Source organism: Mytilus edulis, chromosome 12, assembly GCF_963676685.1.
Source record: "Mytilus edulis chromosome 12, xbMytEdul2.2, whole genome shotgun sequence".
Classification (NCBI taxonomy): Eukaryota; Metazoa; Mollusca; class Bivalvia; order Mytilida; family Mytilidae; genus Mytilus; species Mytilus edulis.
Window position 1 is genome coordinate 33,047,868 of NC_092355.1, and position 18,685 is coordinate 33,066,552.

Below are 18,685 nucleotides of genomic sequence, written 5' to 3' on the forward strand. Positions count from 1 at the left end.
TTTTTCTACCCATGACAAACATATAAAAATGAAATTGTGTTTGTAATAATGCTATAACCTGTATTTTTTAAGCCATGTCAGTTTTCCATCTAAATTAAAACAGTGTATAAACAAAACATATACTGCTCATGTAGTTGCTTTAAACTTAAAATCATATGAATGAAGTAGCTGATTTTTTATCTTAACTTGTACGTACATATAGAAAATAAAAATGAAATGTCTGTAATAAAAGACCATACAGTAAACACACATAAAACGTATAACTTACATACAAAAAGTCTGAAGACGAACCACTAGTAACTCGACTATACTTATAACAATGATATGTGTGAAATATACCGAAAATACAGAATTCAAACCACAAACGAAATAAACAGACAACTCAGGACACAATGACTCATCCGACTCACACGTATAAGAAAGTAAAAAAAAATGCCCGAAACCGGGAAAAATAAATACCGAACCATGTGGTCTCCAACAGCAAACATAAGACATAACAAAAAAACTAACCGGACGTATAAAAGATCAAAAACGTGAATATCTTATGCACAATTATGATTTACCTTTGCAAAATTCTGGATCTTCGTCAGAGTGATCAGGACAATCATAGCCTTCTCCACAGAGGAACCCACGAGTCACACATTGGATACTATTCCGACATTTTACTTGGTTCTATTTACATATGGTCGCTGTAAGATTGGCCATTGGTATAATTTAAGTAGTCATAATAAATAAAAGTCCTGTCATTGCAAAAGTTAAACTGAAAATGTCTATACTAAAATTCAGAATGGAAATGGGGAATGTGTCAAAAAGACAACAACCCGACCAAATAAAAAACAACAGCAGAAGGTCACCAACAGGTCTTCAACGTAGCGACAAATTCCCGCACCCGGAGGCGTCCTTCAGCTTGCCCCTAAACAAATATATACTAGTACAGTGATAATGAACGCCATACTAATTTCCAAATTGTACACAAGAAACTAAAATTAAAATAATACAAGACTAACAAAGGCCAGAGGCTCCTGACTTGGGACAGGCGCAAAAATGCGGCGGGGTTAAACATGTTTGTGAGATCTCAACCCTCCCCCTATACCTCTAACCAATGTAGAAAAGTAAACGCATAACAATACGCACATTAAAATTCAGTTCAAGAGAAGTCCGAGTCTGATGTCAGAAGATGTAACCAAAGAAAATAAACAAAATGACAATAATACATAAATAACAACAGACTACTAGCAGTTAACTGACATGCCAGCTCCAGACGTCAATTAAACTGACTGAAAGATTATGATTTCATCATATGAACATCAGGCACAATCCTTCCCGTTAGGGGTTTAGTATCATACCATCATAACATATATGAGAAGAACATAACCCGTGTCATGCCAACAACTGTTTTTAGAATAAATGTGTTTAGTTCCGATGCAAAGACCTTATCAGTGACTCAATATTAACGTCAAAATATGCAATCTTTAATGACTTGACAACAGTATCGTAATTATATCCCTTCTTAATAAGTCTATTCAAAGGTTTTGTAAGTTTCTGAGGTGAATACTGACACCTTTGTGCTTTATAAAGAATATTTCCATAAAAAATTGGATGTGAAATACCTGAACGTATTAGAAGTCTGCATGTTGAGCTATATTTACGAATGATGTCTTTATACCGATGATAAAATTTAGTAAATGTTTTGACTAGTTTGTGATATCGAAAACCCTGGTGTAATAATTTTTCAGTAATACATAAATTTCTCACGTTAAAATCTAAAACATTGTTACATACACGAGCGAATCGTACAAGTTGAGATATATGAACACCGTAAGATGGTGACAAGGGAACGTCACCATCTAAAAACGGATAATTAACGATAGGAAATGAAAAATCATCCCTTTTATCATAAATTTTAGTATTCAGCTTTCCATTAGTGATATAGATATCAAGATCGAGAAAAGGGCAGTGGTCATTGTTAGTATTAACATATTAACTACATGGGTTTTGACTCGCTGAATAAAGTTAAGATAATTCGCAAAGGTCTGTATTAATGCGTGCATTATATTTAAAAAAAAAGATGCAGCTAAAACTAACAGCAGGTATTAATCAAAAATTAAATTAGTCATTCATACCATAAACATTACTATATGACAATTACATTAAATCATGCAGATCAGAATTTTTTCTTGTTTCTAGTAGTTGATTAAAACATGCCGAATGTAAGTGAAGTAGCATAGCATATATGAACTTTTTGTTTAATGTAATCGGCTCACATCATTCACGCGTAATTGTAATTACTATATTTTGGAATATAGCGAGTATATTTAAGAATATATTATTGCATTATTCCATTTATATCAAATTTGTAATTTATTTTGAATAATATTAAAAATAAAAATACTCATTACGTTCATAAGCTATATAGGACAGTTTCATATGAACAGATAAATCAAGTAGATTATTTGTGCGTTGCACATATCGGCTTAATAATTTAGCAAAGAGCTTGAGTCCATTATATTTCTGAGGTTTTCCTGTTTTAACATGATAAAATTAATATAAAAAAAAAATAGTATTCTCATTGGGAAAATATTAAATGGGTGAGTCGTCCTATAGAATTTCAGTATTATTCACCAATATATTACAACAATATCTAGTATTTAATACTTTGTCAATACTGAATCCTCATTAAAATTTAGCAATGACCACTCTAACGGATGGCAAACTCGAGGCAGGCTTTATTGACCCTTTTGAATAATTTCTGATGTTGACCACCTGAGTTCTCCCCGAATTTCCGTTCGTAAATATTACAAACGCCATCACGAGGTGGTTGACAATTATGAAACATTCGTTTCACAGATAATAGCGGATATGTTCATATGTCGAAACTATAATCCAACTCCCTTTTCCCGAATTAGACTTATTACCGGGTTTGTACTTACATGAGCAATATGACGGGTGTCACATGTGGAGCAGGATGTACTTAACTTTCCGGAGCACCTGAGATCACCCTCAGTTTTTAGTGTTGCTCAGTCTTTATTTTTTTATGTTGTGTTATGAGTTGTGGTTATGGGTAATTTTCTTTTTTAACGTTGTCAGTTTATTTTCGGCTGATGAGTTTCAATGTCCCTTTAATATCTTTCGTCTCTCTTTTGGTTAGGTTCATAAGTTTCTTATGTTGTGTTTAAGACTGTATTTGTATTTTTCTTCTTTCGTTTAATGCTTTGGGGTTTCTGTTTGTCTTTAACTTATGAGTTTGTATGTCCATTCGGTATCTACCACATTTCTTGCATGTTAAAATTACATTAACAGTTTTACTATATTTAGAAAATATAGTTTAAGGGCAAGCTTTGTGCTTTGACATTTATATTAGTAGTTAGATTCTAAGAGAATTGAAATGAGACTGTCATCAAAGTGAGAGGGTTAGCGCTAAAAAAAAACCAGGTTTAATCCACCATTTTCTAATTTGAAAATGCCTGTACCAAGTGAGGAATATGACAGTTATTGTCCATTCGTTTTTGATGTGTTTTGTTATTTCCTTTTGCAATGTGATTATGGACATTCCGATTAGATTTTCCTCTAAGTTCAGTATTTTTGTGATTTTACTTTTTAGTCATTACCTTCGCAGAAATCTGAATCTTCATCTGATTTATCGTTACATTCTTATTTTCCATTGCAAAGCCAGTTGGAATGAATACATTGCATGTCATCCTTGCATTTAACATTCATAAAAGGACATTTAAAATCTGCAATTGATTGAAATACAAAAGTCAAAAAAATATTATGAACAGACTCTATTTTAAAAGAGTAAAATCCATTTTATTCCTTTTTATAATCTTTTTCAATGTTTACTATAAATGAATGCAGATTTCATAAAGAAATACACAAATTTTACAATATTCCATGTTTTTATTCTTATATTTGATAAAACTTACATTAAATGTTCGGGAAATTTCCCAAAATATATGAAAGTAATGAAATATTTGTGGTAAAAAAATGTATATGACAACTATTTATTCGGGAAATGTCCCGAACTCATTTTCAACATTAAATTTTAGGACATATATGTTGGCAAAGCGTTTTAAAAAAAAATCTGAAACAATTTTCGGGAAATATCCCGACAAAAATAAACTAAGTACAAAATGTATAACACAGATGTCTGCAAATATTTTTGGGATTTATCCCGAAAAGATAATTGTATATGCTCGATCTCATGACTAATAATTTCTTTTCACATTTTGGGAAAAATCCCGGGAAAAATCCCGAAAATATAAACTAAGTACAAAATGTATAATACAGATGTCTGCAAATATTTTCGGGATTTATCCCGAAAAATTCAATGTATATGCTAGATCTCATGACTAATAATTTCTTTTCACATTTCGGGAAAAATCCCGAAAATATAAATCTAATATCAGGCACACACTTTATTTATTTTGGTGCATAGATTTGTTTTTCCCATTTCGGGAAAAATCCCGAAATAAAATCTACAAGCCAAAATTTAGCATGTTTAGAATTTTGATTTCTTAAACATATTGGGAAATATCCTGAAAAAACAAAATCTTTAAGATTTTTATACAACACAGAATTTTGATACAAAAGAAAGTTTTTATGTAAATTTGTTTCTAATATTTGTTAAAATATTATGATTCATAGAAAATAAGTCTCACTTACAAAAAAAGTATTTTAACTTTATAACCATACTTTTCATTACAGTTCAAAAAAGTATTTTCTAAGAAATATAAAGGTTGCTCTCTATTGCACCACATTTGCAACATATTTGCTATATTTGACAAAGTGCATATAATAGGTTAGTCTGATTAGAATAACTTGTTTTAAAAATTTCTTCTGAATTAAAAAGACTAAGATTGATGATAAGTATGGTATATAATAATGCATGTATATATGCAATTACTACAGTCAATGACAGTCTAGTTAACTAATATGCTCACATATAGAACTACAATCACAACAATGTTACTAAATAGTGGTTGCATTTAAGGAGCTAAAATGCATCAACAAGATTTACAGGATGTATGCCTATACAAATAAGATGATATTGCATTATTACATTTATACCAAAAGAACAGTTTGAAAGATATCAGGAAGTCTTCAGTCCTTTAAACTATGTTTGTCATTCTTTCTCTCTCGCCTATCTTTAAATCTGTGTCTTTTTAGACTCACGCCAATTTGTCCTCCAAAGAATTCTATGCATCCTACAAAGAAAAGTCAATTCAAGTTCAATATTTTAAAGTCCTTCAGGCATATTATTCATGATTTTTTTCCAGCATATTTTGTTCTGTCTTATAATCATGATAATAAATGAATTTGTTAACACATGTCTTTCATGGCTTACTGTATGTCATTTGTTTTGTTCAATAATTGAAGACTTACCACACTAATGATATTTAAATTTTGTTTCTTATTATGGCGGTTGTTTCCTTAAAGCAATCATACTGAATCTTTTTTTTCTAATCTGGTGTTTTAATTTTTTGATATATATATATATGTGTGTGTTACTTTACCGATTCTTCATGTTTTTACCTACAAACAAATGGGCACTTATTGGCTCCGACACCAAAAAAATCAAAATAATAACAAAAAATTAAATAGGGAATGTATCAATGGATCACAGATGATGCCCCTGCTTGTATATCATATAAAATTATAAAAGGACATAACTGAAGAACGGTACAAGTGACTCCACCAAAAACACTTAATCTGATTTAGTGGTAATAGGTATTGTGTACAAGTTCCATAAAATGTGGTTTATGCAAACTTAATTTAGAGAACGGAAACAAAAATTCAGTAATTTTTCCATTTTCAAAGGCGCATAACTCTAGAAAATTTAGTGACAATCTTTAAAGTCAAACTTGATCTGTATTTTGTGGTGATAAGTATTGTGTACAATATCATAGCATTTGGTTGAGGCAAGCTAAAGTTAGTGAATTGAAATGAAAATTCCAGCAATCATTCAATTTGTGAAGGGGCATAATTCTAGAACAGTTAAAGTGACGCCCTTAAAATTCAAACTTGATCTGTATTATGTGGTAACAAGCATTGTGTATAAGTTTCATTGCATTTAGTTGAGGCAGACTAAAGTTAGAGAACAGAAACTATAAATATAAGCATCTTTTTCATTTGTTAAGGGACATAACTGCAGAATAGTTAAGTGACACCACCCCCTTAATTCATACTTGATCTGTATTTTGTGGTAATAAGCATTGCTGTGTATTAGTTTCACAGCATTTGGTTTAAAGGCAAACTAAAGTGAGAACATTGAAATAAAGTTTCAGCATTTTTGTTTGTTTGTAAAGGGCCATAACTCTAGAACGGTTAAAGTACAAATGTACATGACACCACCAAAATTCAAACTTGATCTGTGTTTTTTGGTATAAGCATTATGTATCAGTATCATAACATTTGGTTGAGGCAAACTGAGGTTTGAGAACAGTAACCAACTTTGGGAGGTATGGAAGGATGTACAGTCATACAGAAGGTCAAGGGTAAAACTACTGCGGGGGCATTAAAAGGTCGTCCTTAGCATGTCCCTTAATTGCACAAATGTAGTTATTTGTGAACATGGATGCTAATAAACAATTGTCCAGCTAATGTGTGATTGAAATACGTATATATATATATATATAAAATGCAACATTCAAATGTCATATAAAAAAGAAGATGTGGTATAATTGCCAATGAGACAACTCTCCACAAGAACCAAAATGACACAGAAATTAACAACTACCAAGCCTGCTTTACTTATGATTGAAAGTTTGATGCTTTTTTCAATAATAATACATAAACTAGATCCATAAAAGATCCATGAAAATGACCGCATGGTCAGTTTAACCGGTCAGGCAAATACAGCTTACAATCATTTAATACACCAATATAGTGGCCATATTGCTACATAAGTGTCTAAGAGACAGAGTATTTTATTTGTGAAACAGCACATTTTGTTAGAAATAACATATTTTTGAACACTTACAAACTTTAAAACTTACCTTTCACATCTTCCCATTATAATTTAGATTAAAAAAGACCTTGAACTTCAAAGAGAACTGAATCAGAGACCTTTCTCTTCCTGTCTGTCTAGACTAACTGCATGTTCTATGGATATGTCAATCTGAAAAAAGAACAGAATGTCATAAAACTTCATCATTCATGCTGAAAATGTTTACTGTGGAATCATTATTCATGGGATACCAATTTTCTTGGTTTTCATTGAAACAGATGAACCATAATTTTAAATGTTAAACCATTTACAAATGTGCCATCAGGTTGTATACAGACTTTGACAAAACCATAAAACAAATATCCGTGAAATATATAAAATCTCTTTAATCTACGAAAATTGATACCCTCGAAAATAAATGAATCCACAGTATCATCCTTAGTATATTTTTTTTACACATGAACTGCTTGAAGGCACATCATTAAAATTGTGATTTGCACTAATGGATATAGATAGTAATAGATTAATTTCTATGAAATTCTGTCTATGAAATTAGGATAGAGTTATGATTTTCACCTACATAGGTGGATCTTGGATCAATTTCTATGAATTTGTGTCTAGAAAAAGAACACAGTTGAAAATAGATATATAATATATCATTCATTACGAGTAATCAATCGAATTCTTAAGCAGAAAAATTCAAACAGTATTCAGCAAATACTGGAATCGTATATCAAAATAGATTCTACAAATGTTAGTAAAAATTTACAAATTTTATGAAAATTATTATAAAAATTGACTTTAGAAGACAATAACGCCTTAGGGGGCCAATTGATCATTTTGGTCATGTTGACTTATTTTAAGGTCTTACTTTGCTGTACACTATTGCTGTTTACAGTTTATCTCTATCTATAATAATATTCAAAATAATAACAAAAAGCGGCACAATTTCCTTAAAATTACCAATTTAGGGACAGCAAACCTAACAACCGGTTGTCCGATCAATCTGAAAATTTCAGGGCAGATAGATTTTGACCTGATAAACAATTTACCCCCCCCCTTTTTGTCAGATTTGCTCTAAAGGCTTTGGTTTTTGAGTTATAAGCCAAAAACTGCATTTTACCCCTATGTTCTATTTTTAGCCGGGGCGGCCATCTTGGTTAGAAAACTAGATGATTGTGGCTAAGTTTGGCTTAATTTGGCCCAGTAGTTTCAGAGGAGAAGATTTTTGTAAAAGATTACTAAGATTTAGGAAAAATGGTTAAAAATTGACTATAAAGGGCATTAACTCCTAAAGGGGTCAACTGACCATTTCAGCCTTGTTGACTTATTTGTAAACCTTACTGTGCTGAACATTTATTGCTGTTTACAGTTTCTCTCTATCTATAATAATATTCAAGATATTAAATAACCAAAAACAGCAAAATTTCCCTAAAATTACCGATTCCGGGGCAGCAAACCAACAACAGGTTGTCTGATTCATCTGAAAATTTCAGGGCAGATAGATCTTGACCTGATAAACAATTTTACTCTGTCAGATTTGATCTAAATGCTTTTGGTTTTGAGTTATAAGCCAAAAACTGCATTTTACCCCTATGTTCTATTTTTAGCTGTGGCGACCATCTTGGTTGGTTGGCTGGGTCACGCCACACATATTTGAAACTAGATACCCCAATGATGATTGTAACCAAGTTTGGTTTAATTTGGCCCAGTAGTTTCAGAGAAAAGATTTTTGTAAAAGCTAACGATGACAAATGACACTAACGCCGACGCCGGACGCCAAGTGATGAAAAAGCTCACTTGGCCCTTAGGGCCAGGTGAGCTAAAAATAAATTTCTTTCTATCTATCGTGATCATTACAGACATTTTTTGGTAAAATAATTTCTAAAGGACAAACCAATACTACAATGTACTATAAAGGATCAATTAACTATTTTGGTCATAATGTAAGCTTATTCGCAGATCTTTAACTTAGTTGAACATAAATAAAGTGTCTCTACATCTATCATATTTTCTGCATGAAACTTGAAATTCTGCTAAAATTTCGTCTTTCAAGGGCAATAACTCATATAAGGATCCACACTACTGTTTTATCGTTTTGCTGTTTTAAATTTATCTTTAAGATATCTATAATTGTTTTCAATATGACAATCATTGTTAACAAAAACATATATAGCATGTAAAATTTGTGGGAACTTGCTTTTTCAGGGGCAATAACTTCAAATAGCCAAGGGTTGTCAAGATTAGTCTTAATAATTAAGGCAGATTAATCTTAAAATATTAAAGTTTGTTTACCAAACTATGCAGTGTTTCTTAATTAAAGGACAAGATAACAAGATGCTCTCAAGAGCCTGAATCGCTCACCTGTATTTTAGAGGAAAAGATTTTTAAATGTTATAGCAAACTTGATCAACACATTGTGCATGTTGTGTAAAATTGACTTAAAAGGGCAAGAACTCGTTAAGATGTCAATTAACAATTTTGGTCACATTAACTTTTTTGTAGATCTTACTTTGCCGAACATTATTGCTGCTTTATTTATTTTGTAACAGTTTATATCTATCTATAATAATAACAAAAAACAAGATACCCTAAGGAACATTTAGTTAAAGTTTGAAGGTATTTGGCCCAGTCGTTTCAGAGGAGAAGATTTTAAAAATAGTTTACGATGTGATGGCGTAAGATCACATAGGGCCTTTAGGGCCGCCATGAGCTAACCAGATGCTCCGCAGGGCACAGCTTTATATGACCACAGAGGTCGAACCCTGAACAGTTGGGGCAAGTATGGACACAACATTTAAGCTTGATACAGCTCTGAATTTGGATTGTGATTAAATAGTTGACACAACATAGGTTTCTGACACAGAATGAATGTGGTCTATAAGAACTTAAACTTAAAAACTTTAAAAAAATTAAATTGGACATTTACCTATTATGGTCCAATATCATGAATATATATCAAAAATCTAAATACATGGTTAGATTCAGCATATCATAGAACCCCAAGAATTCAATTTTTGATGAAATCACATAAAGTTCAATTTTAGAACCTTTAGACCTCAATGTGGACCAATTTGATAACTGGGCTCAAATATTAAAAATCTAAATACATGGTTAGATTCAGCATATTGAAGAACCCCATATATTCAATTTTTGTTGAAATTAAACTTTGGACCCTTTAATTTGGACCTTAATGAAGACCAATTTGAAAACCGGACAATACTGTGCAATTAAATATTTCTTGCTATTGCGCAAAACTGTGCAATTGAAAATTTCTTGCTATTGCGCATTATTATGCAATTAGATATTTCTTGCTATTGCACAATACTGTGCAATTGAAGATTTCTTGCTATTGCACAATACTGTGCAATTGAAGATTTCTTGCTATTGCACAATACTGTGCAATTGAAGATTAATTTCTTGCTATTGCTGAATACTGTGCAATTGAAAATTTCTTGCTATTGCAATTTGGACCAACTTAAAAACTGGGCCCATAATCAAAAATGTAAGTACATGTTTAGATTCAGCAGACCAAAGAACCCCAAGAATTCAATTTTTGTTAAAATCAAGCAAAGTTTAATTTTGTATCCTTTGAACCTTAATGTAGACCAATTTGAAAACAGGACCTAAAATTAAGAATCTGAATACACGGTTAGATTTGGTATATCAAAGAACCCCAATAATTCATTTTTTGATGTTCATGAAATCAAACAAAGTTTAATTTGGACCCTTTTGGCCCCTAATTCGTTGGGACCAAGACTCCCAAAATCAATCCAAACCTTCCTTTTGTGGTCATTAACCTTGTGTTAAAATTTCATAGACTTCTATTAACTTATACTAAAGTTATTGTGCAAAAACCAAGAAAAATGCTTATTTGGGACCTGTTTTTTGCCCCTTATTTCTAAACTGTTGGGACCTAAACTCCCAAAATCAATCCTAATTTTCCTTTTGTGGTCATAGACCTTATGTTGAAATTTCATAGATTTCTGTTTACTTATAAGTTATTGTGCGAAAACCAAGAAAAATGCTTATTTGTGCCTTTTAGGCCCCTAATTCTTAACTGTCAATTGGAACCAAAACACCCAAAATCAATCCCAACCTTCCTTTTATGGTCATAAACCTTGTGTTTAAATTCATAGATTGCTATTTACTTTTACTAAAGTTATAGTGCGAACACCAAATGTCTTCCCACGACGACGCCAACGGGATACCAATATACGACCAAAAAATGTTTGCAGTCGTATAAAAATTACAAAACATATACTAGATACCCTAAGGATCATTTAGCCTAAGTTTGGTTAAAATTAATTAATTCAGTAGTTTTAAAAGAGAAGATCTATGAAAAAGTGTACACCAGACAATGGATGTTCCAAGGGATGGCAAAAGCTCACATGGCCTTTAAGGTCAGCTGAGCTAAATAGAAAATAAAACTTTTGACAAACAGAAAAAAAATCATAAGTCAGGGGCATTATTTAAACAAGTCACATTTGAAATTACCTAATCCTATATAAGATATGTTGAAAACAAGGCTATTTTAAATATTATCTTAATAGTCTTATACATGTTATATAGGTTACTTTTCTAAATATCATTCTAAATAATGCAGATTTTACTAGCTTTAACAAGTTTTCACAGTCATCTGGTTATTTTCCCCATGAAATGTAACACTAATCAACTTACTGATGCACTTAATTATCCCTTATCTTTCATAGGATGCTTCTGGGTTAAAGATTGGTCTCTAGGGACTATAAAATTATCATTTTCCTCCTAAATCTTGAAGATAGACTGATATAAATAGAAACATACTTGTGAATTAATTAAGATTTCAAGTTATTTATAACTGCTAACCCAAATCAACTACATGTGTTCCTTCAATAAGTGTTATTACTATTTTTTTCAGAAATATATAAAATAACTTAAATTCAAGTAATATTTTTGTCATGATTTTTAACTTAAACCTTTATCTCCAAACTCTTCTCAAATTTATCTAATAAAATCTTTATTTCATGATATAAAATGATAAAAAAAAACTCATTCAAACTACATTTAATCTATGATTCTTGTAGAATTTAAAAGAACTCTATTAAGTAATTTTATCATTTTTAAAAACAAAAATTACTTATATATAAATATATTTTTAAGTAACTCGAAAAAAAACTACTCGTTTAACGCCCCTGACTGGTTATAATTTTTTGATTTGAGATTTTAAATTTTGTATTTATGTATGAATCATGTCTTTCTCAGTTTTTTTCAGTTTTTCTTTTTTTATTGGAGAGTTACTAATCTTTTGCAGACAAACTCCTGTCTGACCTAAACACAATTATCAGAGTACATGTATTTGTAATTTATGTGTTTATATGGCTTGATTTATTTAAGGTCTAGATAGGGGTTCTGTATACATGTATCTTTATTCTTTAAATTATTTTTTTAAATCTCTATTTTTTATATTTCATTTCAGCACCCTAGCTGTTATTCTGTAATAATTTAATTTTGGATGTAACGCGTCTTCTGATTGGCTGACATTATTTTGTTATCAGCCCATAGACATAGTTCAGTCATGTGACTGAGATGTCATCAACCTTGTTTAATGGATTTCTACCGTTTAAAATGGAATTTAGAATTAAATTATAAGAATTAAATGACTGTAATATTTTTTCTGTTTATTCAAAATAATTAACATAAAAGAAGTGGTGCACACTGCAAAATAACCCGCTACACGCGTTATTCAGTGTGCACCAAATTTTTTATGTTATTTCTTCATAGACAGAAAAACTATTACAGTCATTCCTTAAATATTTATTTAGTTTTAGTTTTTCTTCTTTTCCCCCTTTTTTCCCCCTTTATTCTGTACATTTTGCCTCTTATTCCCTATTTTGTAAACCCAATCTAAACTCTCATCCATGTCAAATATACTTTCAAATGACATACTTGTACAAAATTCTTAAATTTTATATTGTAGGCAATTATCAACTGGTGAAATTCAGAAACTATTATTCTTAATACTTTGCATTTAAATCAATAACAATAATGTGTCCTTTAAGTGAACAGATGACCCACTAGCATTATCATTTTTGTATGTTAAGTGGACCATGAAATTGGGGGCAAAAAACTAATTGGATAATAAAATAAGAAAGATCATATCATATAGGGAACAATAATTATTGTCTTAGTTTCAAGTTGATTGGACTTCAACTTCATCAAAAATACTTAAACTTGAAGCCGGACAGACAGATAGGAACAGACGCATACTTATTACTCAGCAGAAAGCATAATGCCTGAAGGTAGGACATAATATCCTTAGGTGACAGATTATTAAATTTATCACTAATGCTTATATCAATATAAATATTTTTTAATTGATATATATTATATATCTATCATAGAATTTCTTAGAAAATTAAACATACTTAATTTCTGTATGTCTATGGCGGATCAAGAATTTTTTTAAAAAGGACCCGCTCAAAAAATCCCTAATGATTTGATCCCTAAATAAATTAATCAAACAAAATTTTATCAAAAGGGGTGCCCAGGCCCATTAGCCCCACCCCCCTTAATCCTCCTCAAAATAAAACTTTAAGGAGACCATACACAATACAAAAAAATAAACAATTATTGGCACTAAGTATGAAATTATTACTTACAATAAATTTTTCAAAATTCTATCCCTGTATGCATATCATTGTGCACATATACAATACTGTGTATTATAATCCTTCTCTAATTATTTAACTTTTATTCACATTAATAGATCTATTCCCATTATACTTAATTAAGTCCATTGAATGAATGACATTGAATGTGGTGAGAGTATATATATATGTATAACATTTACTTGTGTTTTTATATTTAAGTACAATACACACAACATGTACAAGTAAATGTGACCTGTTTTTATCCAAAGATTTTAGGAAGACATTAAATAAATTTCTCTTTTATCTCATTGGTTACTATATGGATTTATATTGATGTCATGACCTCATTACTGGACATCATAAAATGTGAAGAGCAACATAAATTTATGTTGAAAATCACACATAGTTGTGCTACTCATATATCTCTTCAATTTATTACAATATTGTTTTTTGTGGCAATTTTGTGAAGAACCCATGCAGTGGAAGAAAACAGTTCAAAGAAGAAAATGGCAAGTTAATTAATTTCACTTTGAAGTTTAGTTACAGTAATATAAAATTAAAAGATAATGTCAACAATTCTCTATCAAATATTTCTTTAAAAGTTCAACAACAGTGGGTTTGAAGTTTAACAGTAACTCATCATTCCCTAATTAATGCATATTATGACTATATATATACAAATGTAATTTATATGACTATATATACAAATGTAATCCTGTCTTGAAATAACTGGTTCAGGATAGTTTGAAGTGAATATTTTGACATATATATATACAATACAATACATGTACATGTACATGTATATACAAATATTAATTGACAACTACGTTCAAACCTATGATTGTTTTGGATAAAAACCACAATTTTTATATGTGTGCAATGTGAAACAAATTTCGTTGTAGAAGGGTCTAAATACAGCACAAACAACATTTTCCAAAAGACCCAAAAAGTGAAAAAGTATATTTTAACAAAACCCATTTAACTAACAGATCGTACAAATATATATCCCATGTTCATGCCTTTTATATCATGTACTGTATTACAATGTTAAATAAAAACTGTGGAAAAAAGGTACCACAGGGACCCGGCCACGAAAACTTTATTTTTGTGAAGCCCAGGTGGTCAAGTGGTCTAGCGCCTCAGATAAACATGATAAAGTGCAGGGGCCAGTTTCCCGAAGCTGTCTTAGGGCTTAGACATGTCTTAGGATGGTCTTACGACATATCTTAGTCCTAAGTGGGTTTCACAAGGCGGTCCTAAATTAGGACATCTCTTTATATTGGTCATAAAGTTAAGACTACACGAGAGGTGTCTTATGATCATGTGTTAGGATAGTTGTACGTTTATTTATACAACTTTCACTCATTTTTATATCAATTTTGCAAATTTTCTAATATTATTTTATTTTTATTTTCCTTTTCCTGCTCAGTATACCTAAATATTTATAGGTTGACAGATCAAATATAACGATTTGTCAACATTGAACATTCAATTTATTAATATCAAGAATGCATGATTTTATCCTTGAACTTTTTTATAACCGATACAGTGTTGGGTTAAATTTAGAGGAGTTGTATATACATGTGCATACCTTCTCTTGATGATTTAAATTATCTTACAATATATATGTGTATATATACATGTTTTTTAATAGATCTTTAATAAAAAAAAAAATTGTATCGTAAATATATTGCTGATCAATGACGTCTGTTTAGTTTCTCTCTATCTTCATGATCTTATTTAGCTCTTGGTCCAAACGCAAGAGTATTTTTTCTGATCATTTTTGCATTTTAAAGTTTCTCTTTATCTATCTTAGTTTTCAAGATAATAGGCAAAATTCAATCGAGAAAAAAAATGACCTTTATTGCCCCTACTCCTTTGATTCCATATTGTATATATATTATATATTGTATTGTAATGTATTGTATTGTATTTCATGTATTTGGACCAGTAGTTTCAGATTACAAAAATTTACCAAAAAATTATTTAAATAGACTATAACTCCGGTCATGTTGATCTAATTGTAGATCTTACTTTGCTGAACCTTATTGCTGTTAAAAATTTCTCTCTATCCATAATAATATTCAAGGTAATCAATGTTGTTTTAGTAAATCAGCTGATTATGAGCTTACCAGCTGCACATGGTCAATCAATTAAAAGCAATAAATTTCTTCAGTTTAAGTGACCACAAATAATTGCTCCCAATCAAGCATTAAATGTGTCTGACCCTAAAATGTTGTGGAACACTGTATCATTATAAATCACAGCTTTATTCTGTTAAGCTCCTGTGCATTTAGCATGTCAGTTAATATATGCTGGCTGAAATTGAAGTTATCAGAATAAACATAATGTTGGAAGAAAATATTTTAGAGGATGTAGGAACTTTTCTACAAAAACATCACAGACACTGGACAAAAACTATAAAAAAAATCCCTTGAAAACACATAGAGAAAATATAATAAAACGCATCAAAAACTAGTGCAAAGAATAATTAAAGGTAGTTTTGTTACTCAAATATTAAATAGTTGTTTCCAGATTATTAGGGTTGGTGATATAATGATATATTTCACTTTATTCATCTAATTGTCATAATATTAATTTTTGTGTTTATATATTCAATAACAGATTTTGATAAAAAAAAAACAATTGAATACAATTTATAATACACCTTTAATAATTTATTGCGTCTGAAGCACTTTTCTGGATTTACCTTCATCAGGAACGCTCAAAGCCAAACATTAAAATTCCGAAGATGTATAAGTACCGAAACAATTGAAGAGCTATATGATGGTCCACCAGCAGAGGTATCGACCCAGTGATGTAAAAAATTGAAAACAAGACGTTTAATAATTTATTGCGTCCAAAGCGCTTTTCTGGATAAATGTTTGTCTAAAATTAACCCCTATAGTCCAAATACATACAGGGGCCAGTTAGTCCTAACTAGACTGTATGAGTACACTCATTAATATTGGTCTGACCGTACACATATATGGTCTGACCGCACGAATATAGGTGTACGGTCCAAATACTCATATGGTCTGGAACATAATATACAATATGAAGTTTAGGATAAAGATTGAGGTTTTATTAATAATAACATTATGCAAAAAGACTATAATATAAAAAAAAATCAGGATGAAAGGAGTAGGGGGCATTAAGGCCTGGTTTTGGCCCAAGAAAACAAAATGTTTGATAACTTTCTCAAATTGGCACATACTGTTGAGAAATGCATAGGGTCAAGAAATATCAATGAAAAACATTAAGATTTTTATGTGATGACATCATAATTACGTCATAATATAAACTGTTTTCACAAAAATGAATTTATGCAGTTTTCTATCTTTAATTCTGTTGTAGAAACATTGTGCACAGCCAAGAAACAACAAAATAATTTAACAGAAACTTAATTATAACTACCAACATAATCTCACTAGTATAAAGTTGTTTCTTGGGTGCGCACATATATATACTTTTTCAATCTAAAATATACTTAAAAAGTTGATGAAAAACAAAGAAAATCACGAAATTTAACAAAATATGGTAACTTGTTTAATGTCCAAAATTGTTTTGTTTTTCTGAATACCTTCTACCTAGTAGATGTACAGTAATTTAAAATATGTATGATAACTTTTAAATTTGCAGAAATTTTGGGACCAAAAAAGAAGCCTGGGGAAAGGAGTTTGGAGAAATAAAATAGCAGTTGCCTTCTGCTGGTTTCTGCTCTTCTGGTAGCCAGGTTGCTGTCTTTTTTACACATTCCCCATTTCCATTCTCTATTTTAGTACAAAAAAGGCAGGACCGAAAAGAGTGAAAAATACATAACAACTAAAAAAATGCAGGACAAAATTTTTCATCCTAGACCCCCATAAAAACCAATTGGTAGGTCCCTTATCTATACCTTTCAGAGACAAAGGGTGGATAATGGGTTATTTTTGTGCGACATGATTGCCGTGTTTTTATTTTACTTTCTATGTGTTTTAACTTTTTAATTTGACTTTCTGTCTGACAAGACTGGTGCCTCATGCAACATATTCTGCTTATTTAAATTTATGAGCATCTTGATTTTCAAATGCTTATTTTGCATGCTCACTATTGTTCAAATAAAATTCAAACGCTTAAATTGGCAGGGATCGTCAAGAAATACTTTTTTAAAAGCTGTAAACCAAATTGAATTATATCATAAATGTGTATTATACTTAATCGGGAATATCAAACGTAAAGTTAATACAAGTGGGTCTCATTGGGGTCTAAGCGTGACGCGAGATTGCCGATTTTTTGTAAGCGTGACACGTGAAAGTCAAATTATTGTGGCGTGAAAACAGGAAATTAGGTCTTACGGGACCCGGGAAATGACAAAAAAATGAGAATTGCTTATCTACATAGTGTAAGTGGGATACGGGAATCTGACAAAACAGTAAGTGGGATCCGGGATCGGAACCCCCCCAATGAGACCCCCATACAAGGAGCTAGGCAGAAATTACTCACTCAGAAAATGGTTCAGACCAAAGCATTTATTTTTCGAGCAACGTTCATGACAGAAAACGTTCAACATAAACATATGTCTTATTTCATTTTTATTCCGTGCAAAAAAAACACCACTCTTACCACTACACTGCACTGTAGTGACCTACGTACCCTTATCCCTCCCCCCCCCCCCCCCCCAAAAAAAGAAACAAAACAAAACAAAAAACCTAGCTCTTTAAACGTAAATTATACTCTCACACGTGTTTTAACTTAATGTTTACCATATAGGACCATATTGAAATAATTTCAACAACAGGCTACCGCCGTACTGTCAACATCAAGTTTTCATTCAGAATCTCTGCATCTTCAAGTTCAAGGTCACAACAAGTTTGTCTTACCTGAACTGGTGAGTTCGTGGTCTAGTGGTTAAGACCGATGGCTACAGTGCTGAAGGTCCCGAGTTCGATTCTCACTCGGGGTGCTAAAAATCTCAGTACATTAGAAGGGTAATTTTCACCCTCTCACACACATCTCTGGTACCCAGACCGGAGTTTAAACTAGAATGGGTACGTTGGGGGCCTCGGTTGGTCAAAGTGTCCCTACTTTGACCTGGAGATCAATCTTCTGATATCTCTCTGGTTTG

At 31.2% G+C, this 18,685-nt stretch overlaps 1 long non-coding RNA gene across 1 annotated transcript; it reads right to left on the reverse strand.

The window, feature by feature from the left end:
* Nucleotides 1-3,785: 3,785 nt before the first annotated feature.
* LOC139498295 (uncharacterized) lies at nt 3,786-18,427 on the reverse strand. The gene is made up of 3 exons (XR_011657877.1): nt 18,324-18,427; nt 6,996-7,117; nt 3,786-5,204 (listed from the first exon to the last, which is right to left on the reverse strand). It is a non-coding gene; the product is annotated as an uncharacterized lncRNA (long non-coding RNA).
* Nucleotides 18,428-18,685: the final 258 nt, after the last annotated feature.